The following is a 7500-nucleotide window of genomic DNA, read 5'->3' as shown; positions in this document are numbered from 1 at the left end:
TTTTTTTTCCAAAATCATTTCTGTTTTTGTGAAGGTTCGTTGGGAACGCAAAGAGAACTTATAATAGTGTTTGAAGTTAAGTATGAATCTATTTGTGATCGTGATTTTGTGTTTGTTTGTGAAAATTACATTAGTAATATATGAAAATAATGTAATAATGATTCTATTAACTATGTAATGGCATTATTATTTTTGATTTATAAACAATTGTGCTTGAGAGAGAGAGAGAGAGAGAGAGAGAGAGAGAGAGAGAGAGAGAGAAGAGAGAGAGAGAGAGAGAGAGAGAGAGAGAGAGAGAGAGAGAGAGAGAGAGAGAGAGAGAGAGAGAGAGAGAGAGTTTGTGGAAATTACATTAATGATACAAGAAAATAATGTAATAATGACTCCTTTAGCTATATAGCAGCGAATATTATTTTAATTTTCTAGACAATTGTGTGTGTGTGTGAGAGAGAGAGAGAGAGAGAGAGAGAGAGAGAGAGAGAGAGAGAGAGAGAGGAGAGAGAGAGAGAGAGAGAGAGAGAGAGAGGTAGGTTTGTAAAATGTCACGGTCACGATGTCACCTGGTTTTTCAAACAGTTTTAAATTTTGTCGCGGTGTGGTGCGAGGTGATGACCTCGCGCCACCTCGCAACATTGGTTTTGCGACGTCGTACAATACGCTGCAGACACAGCCTTGAGAAACATATGATCCTGGTAGCAACATTTCGCCTACTGGCCAGTTATTATTCTCCTTTTGTTTACATTGGAACAGGCCAGAGAGATTATATTAGTTTTATATGATAATCTCTTATCATATATCTGTGTCCCTCCCTCCCACGCATGCTTCATGTAGATAAAATATCGTAGAGCTTATAGGTGAGTGGAAATAATGCGAGAATTCCATTTAGAATTTTATGATCCATGTTTAATACGGGTGATTTCTCTCTCTCTCTCTCTCTCTCTCTCTCTCTCTCTCTCTCTCTCTCTCTCTCTCTCTCTCTCTCTCTCTCTCTCTCTCTCTCTCTCTTTTGTTATAAGAAAGGCTTACTTTCACTGTATAACTCCCATTTTTTTATTATTTTTTCTTTTATTTATTTATTTATTTTATTTATTTATTTTTTTTTTTTTGTGGCCTAGCATCACTCATGACAAAAAATCCGGAAGGAACATTAGCTCCCGTTTGATTTTTTTCCAAGATGATGACCCATATAAAAGACATACACAAAATGTGTGTGGCATAATGTATCTACATTGAATATTTGTAGAATCTATCCACGTACCATTTCTCCATGCTTCTATAGTGGGGGACATATGTGGGATAATTCGAAGAAAAACTTCACTTTGTTGTTAAACAGGGAAATTTTCAGAAAAGTTAAAGAGCATTAGTGGCTTAATTTTTGATAGCTAATTCAGCAATTTCCATGTCTTAATTTGAAGATGAGTTCCACCATTTCTGGCAGTCTTAACCCTAATGGCAACGCAATTTCCATGTCTTTATTCTGCGATAGGTTCCGCCACTTCTGTTAGTCTTAATCCTGATGGTACTCTAAAGTGGGGTTTACACGATACAACTCGGTTGACGAACCTGCTCGTGGAACAGTTCGAAGAGGTGCAGTTAGCCACAAATGCGTTAGGTTTGTGGACAATGAAGATCCGCCCACAAAAGTCTGGTAAGAACAGACTTTCTTTCGAACCGTTCGACGAACGTGTTCGACAACTGAATGGGGTTCAAACGTTCGAACGTAACTTCAAACACTTGCCTGTCGAACCGCGTTCGACGAACCGTACGACCGTGTAAATCCGCCCTAAAAGAGAAGCTTGTTCGCTCCCCCTCGGGAGATACTCAGTCTTTGTAAAATGTGACGCTTAAAAACACAACACGTTGATGGATTTTAATTATAAGCACCAGCTTCTCTGATATTGGAATTACACCGACATGGCAGTAGATCTTAGTATATATATGGTAACATCGAAATAATAATTTCATAAACTGTTATCGTTTCAAATTCAGGCGAAATAGATGGGCACTCCGTAGACCTCTGCTGCTGCAGTTCATTTCCCTACCTTTTGCTCGAATTTGACCTTGACCTTTGATCTCAACATGTATCAATTAGCGTGGATTTTCATACACTCAAATATGAACCAAGTTTGAACTTTCTGTGACAAAGATGTCCTAACTTATGGCTGATTACTTGAATTGGACCTTTTGCTAGACATACAACCTTGACCTTTCAAAATTTAATTATTTCCAGCTTTTACATGCCAGTTAATCCCTGCAAATTTATTTACTCTACAGATAAAATTGTGCCCAAGAAGCTATTCACAAACACACACACAAACAAACACGCAAACAGCGGATAAAACATAACCTCCTTCCAAATTCGTGAAACAAAAATATTCAGGAAAACCGTATATTGACTATTATTACAATTATTATAAAAAGTTGCATTAGGTGATAATAACAAAAAAATTAAATTTGTTTTCTTTTTCTTTTACAGGTATCATCGCAGTCCAGAACATAGTCTTTGTGAGATTCGAACAAATTTTTGTCCTGCATTACAGGTTAGTGATATTTTTCCCCCATTTATTTTTATCTGCCTTGTGAAATTGAGTTTGGTGTATTTGAAGTTGTATTAAGTGTAAATAATTCGTGTTGATCATTTTAATCATGCGAGGAAGTCAAGGTGGTCAGTCTGGCCACCTTTCTTGAAGATTTACGAAACTTCTTTTAAAGTTTAATATACTCTACTCTATTTTAAAGTCCCTTCTACTGTATGCAGTCTTACACATGTAACTTTTCTCTTTGAAGTACAGTATTACTCTTGATTTTTCACCATAATATTTACACACACACACACACACACACACACATATATATATATATATATATATATATATATATATATATATATATATATATATATATATATATATATATATATATATATATATATATATTTATATATACTCACACATTCATAAAAACCATATATTGTACTCCTAATATCTGGATTCCCTCTACCTTGGGATCAGAGACCCAAGGAGGAATCAACTCAAAGATAATAGCTTCTGGTCGGCAGGGGAATTGAACCCGGATCCAAGAAACTGAGGTTCCATTGACTTAGCCACTCAGAGGTAGAGAGAATCCAGATATTAGGAGTATAAAAAATGGCTTATATGAATATGAAAAATACGTCTAAATGTGCAAAGTTATCATAAATCTATATCTATATATATATATATATATATATATATATATATATATATATATATATATATATTATATATATATATATATATATATATATATATATACAGTATATGTATCTGTGTATATATATATATACATATATATATATATATATATATATATATATATATATATATATATTTATATATTAAAGTCATATATATTCAGTATATATATTATCTATATAATTATATATATATATATATATATATATATATATATATATATATATATATATATATATATTTATATATTAAAATCATATATATTCAGTATATATATATATATATATATATATATATGTATAATTATATATATATATATATATATATATATATATATATATGTATAATTATATATATATATATATATATATATATATATATATATATATATATATATATATATATATATATATATATATATATAAGGATTGGTTTGTGTCTCCATTCAAAGCCATTACGGTCCACGGTGCTAAGCCGGTCTTCCATCTTGTTTTCAATTTCCGTTTCGGCTATAAAACTAAAAAAAGAAAGTAACTGATCCATTAGAAACAGGACAAACAAGAAGGACAAAAAAAAAAAAAAAAAAAAAAAAACAAGAAAGAAAATACGACACTACTCTGAATCTCAAATGTTCATTTTCAGTATTTTTAACGTGTTTCTTTTTGAAGATGTATTTTGAACCGGTTTTCTTTTTGAAGATTTTTCCCAATAGGTTTTTTCGGGATCCAAGGGATATGCTTTTTTGGTGTCTCTTAATTGCTTTGGAATGTCTTAAAATGTTCTCATCTTATATATATGTATATATATATATATATATATATATATATATATATATATATATATATATATATATATATATATATGAATTTTCATTCACAAAAGACAAGAACGACCCGTACGTAACAAAATTCATATTCTAAACTAGTGTACGCAACCCGTCAGAAATGATGGCTAAATATTTAGATAAATACGCACAGATTCAAGCCTTCACACCCCCTCCTCCTTTCCTAACTACAAAAGGGCAGTTTTGGTTTTCGAGTGTAATTCTCGGGGTACTTACACTCACAAGGATATGACTACTTCCTCTACTCCATAGCCAAGGGAATGAGGAGAGACCGTGTAGTTATACGTATCCTAATGTTACTTAGTGTAACCGGAAATATATATATATATATATATATATATATATATATATATATATATATATATATATATATATATATATATATATATATATATATATATATGCGTATATATCTAAATGTTTAGAAAAATATTTTCATGGACCATTTAAGTGGCTTATCGATATGTTTGATCAAATAAGTTTTTTTTTTTTTTCAACTCGCTTCCTGGCTAGAACAGTGGAACGTGTTCGCCTAGCATTCGCATGACAGCAGATCGATCCCAGGCCGGGACAGTGAGTTTGAGCCCTTTACTAGGGAGGTCACTGCTGTATTTGGGCACCACAGGGGCGGGGATGGGATTGCTTGGCTGACGTTCTGATGAGTATCTATTCTGATGAAACTGGATATGAAACCAGACACCTTTAACCTTTGTTATTATTATTATTATTATTATTATTATTATTATTATTATTATTATTATTATTATTATTATTACAACAAGCTAAGTTACAACCTTAGTTGGAAAAGCACGATACTATAATCCCAAGGGCTCTAACTGGGAAAAAATAGCCCAGTGATGAAAGGAAATAAGGTAATAAACGATGTGAGAAATAAATGAACAATCAAAATAAAATATTAAGAAAAACAGTAACAAAATCAAAACAGATATTTCATATATAAACTAAAAAGACTCATGTCAGCCTGTTCAACATTAAAACATTTGCTGCAAGTTTGAACTTTTGAAGCTCTACTGATTCAACTACTCGATTAGGAAGATCATTCCACAACTTGGCCACAGCTGGAATAAAACTTAAATAATACTGTGTAGTATTGAGCCTTATGATCAAGAAGGCCTGACTATTAGAATTAATTAATTTATTTATTAAGTAGTCATTGATTTTTTCCACGACATAGTTTGATAAAAAGAAACAAATTTGCGGAATTTTAATATTCATTAAAAACATTTATATGTTTTTATTTCTTTAAATACATATTTCAGTCCTGTTTTGAAATAGGGATAAAGTTTTGATATCTGAACTCGTATATTCAGCCTTGATAAATCTATGGCCAATTTAACGTTAATTAACGTCGATAAATTGAACGTTAAATTCCGGGCTCGATGGCAGGATATAGAGGCAACCCCAAACCATGTATTTGTGACGTGAATTATACATGACCTCGTTTATTTTGCAACACTGCTGAGGTCAAGGTCACCACTGAATATTATTTATCAGCTATCACAAATTATGGTAACTACGTTCATTGTGATCCTGCGTTAGTTTAATGCTATTTCTTATTTGGTAATGTACTCTATAGTTAAGAGAAATCTTTTATAGCTTGCGCGTGTTGTAATAAACTCTACGGTTAATTGACGCCTTTTACCCGGAGCCTTCTGAAGATACAACCTCTCTGAACTTCAGGGGGGGTATTATTATTATTATTATTATTATTATTATTATTATTATTATTCTTAATTGCTAAGCTACAACGCTAGTTGGAAAAGCAGAATGCTATAAGCCTGAGGGCTCCAACAGGGAAAATAGCCCAGTGAGGAAAGGACACAAGGACAAATAAATATTTTAAGAACAGTAACATTAAAATAAATATCTCCTATATAAACTTTAAAAACTTTAACAAAAGAAGAGGAAGAGAAATAAGATTGTATAGTATGCCCGAGTGTACCCTCAAGCAAGAGAACTCAATATCCCAAGGGGAGTGACTGGCTGTATCAAATAACTCTTATATATTAGTGTGTGTGTGTGTGTGAGTTTTCTCATTCCACTGGTTTACAATCATACATAGTTTGTGTTTTCTGTTATTAATGACTTCTAGCCGTCAATATTCTCGATATTTATTGATATTCAGACCAAGAAATGAGTCATAAATAGCAACTATGTCAATAATAGTTTTAAAATATATTCGTTGTGTTTAATCGCAGTCATTTTTATTACACTGGTTCAGTTGATGATAAATTTCTATTTGAATAATAATGTTTGATTTTATCGGCATGTTGTTTTCTGTTGCGAATTTTATCAACGATACTAATGCTGCTTAAATATATATAATTCAATTGAAATTACTATTAATATTAAAATGATTATTATTGCCATTGAAATTATTATTACTTTGTTTTCCTTCTATCAAAAAAATGGCATCATCTTTGACATTTCAAAAAAGGAGGAACATTTTGAAGGTTTATACTTCCCCTGTTGGCATCAGAGATAACTAAGTGATCTGCTATTATAAGTTGAAAATAGTCAATCTTCTTCTCCACCGTTATCCCTACATTAAGGGGTCGGTTGCCTGATGCGCCCTCTCCAATGCCTTCGATCAAAGGCATCCTCTTCCACCAAACCTCTTCTCTCCCTTTCATCCTTCACCTTTACCTCCCCATCTAATCCTCTACCTCCCTCTCGATCTTCTCCCCCTAACAGGTTCCTCCCAAGCGCTCCTCACTCCTTCCCCACCATCCATCAGCAACACATGTCCCCACCATCTCAGTGACACTCTTATCATCTCAGTAATCTTTACTACACCTGCCATTCTTCTTATTTCATCATTTTCAAATCTTTCAAGCAGTAATAATCAATATCTAGTCACAAGTTCTTTTCATGAATGAAAGGACGAATTATACTGCATGAGATTCCCTGTAGCCTTTGTTCAAATGAATTTTGTATCTTCTTAGTCGAATTTGATGTGAATGGGTAAAGTATTTCCTTTGTGTTTTTTATATGGATGCTTAAAGATTTAAAGGTTTAAAGGTTACTCATGAATGGCAGAGGCAAGGGACAGTGACATTGCCCTGTGAAGCAGGACAATGCCCTAGAGACTGACCATATGTACAAATGATTAGCGCCAAAGTCCCCTTTCCACCCAAGCTAGGACTAAGGAGCACCAGGCAATGGCTGCTGATGACCTATAGGCTCCCCAAACCGTAGCTCATTAGGATAGTGAGGTTGCAGCGACGAAAAAAAACTAACGAGTTTGAGCTGGACTCGAACCTCAGTCTGGCGATCACCAATCCGGGACGTTACCGCATTGGCCACCACTATGGCCAAGCTGCGTTCAAGTAAATTCCTCCTTTCCCTTGTTCATGTTTCAACCACCATTGGCTTACTTTCAGTGTGTGCCATACACACGTC

The sequence above is a fragment of the Palaemon carinicauda genome, chromosome 3, assembly GCF_036898095.1.
Source record: "Palaemon carinicauda isolate YSFRI2023 chromosome 3, ASM3689809v2, whole genome shotgun sequence".
In the NCBI taxonomy this organism is placed as follows: domain Eukaryota; kingdom Metazoa; phylum Arthropoda; class Malacostraca; order Decapoda; family Palaemonidae; genus Palaemon; species Palaemon carinicauda.
Note: the sequence above shows the minus strand (reverse complement) of the source record.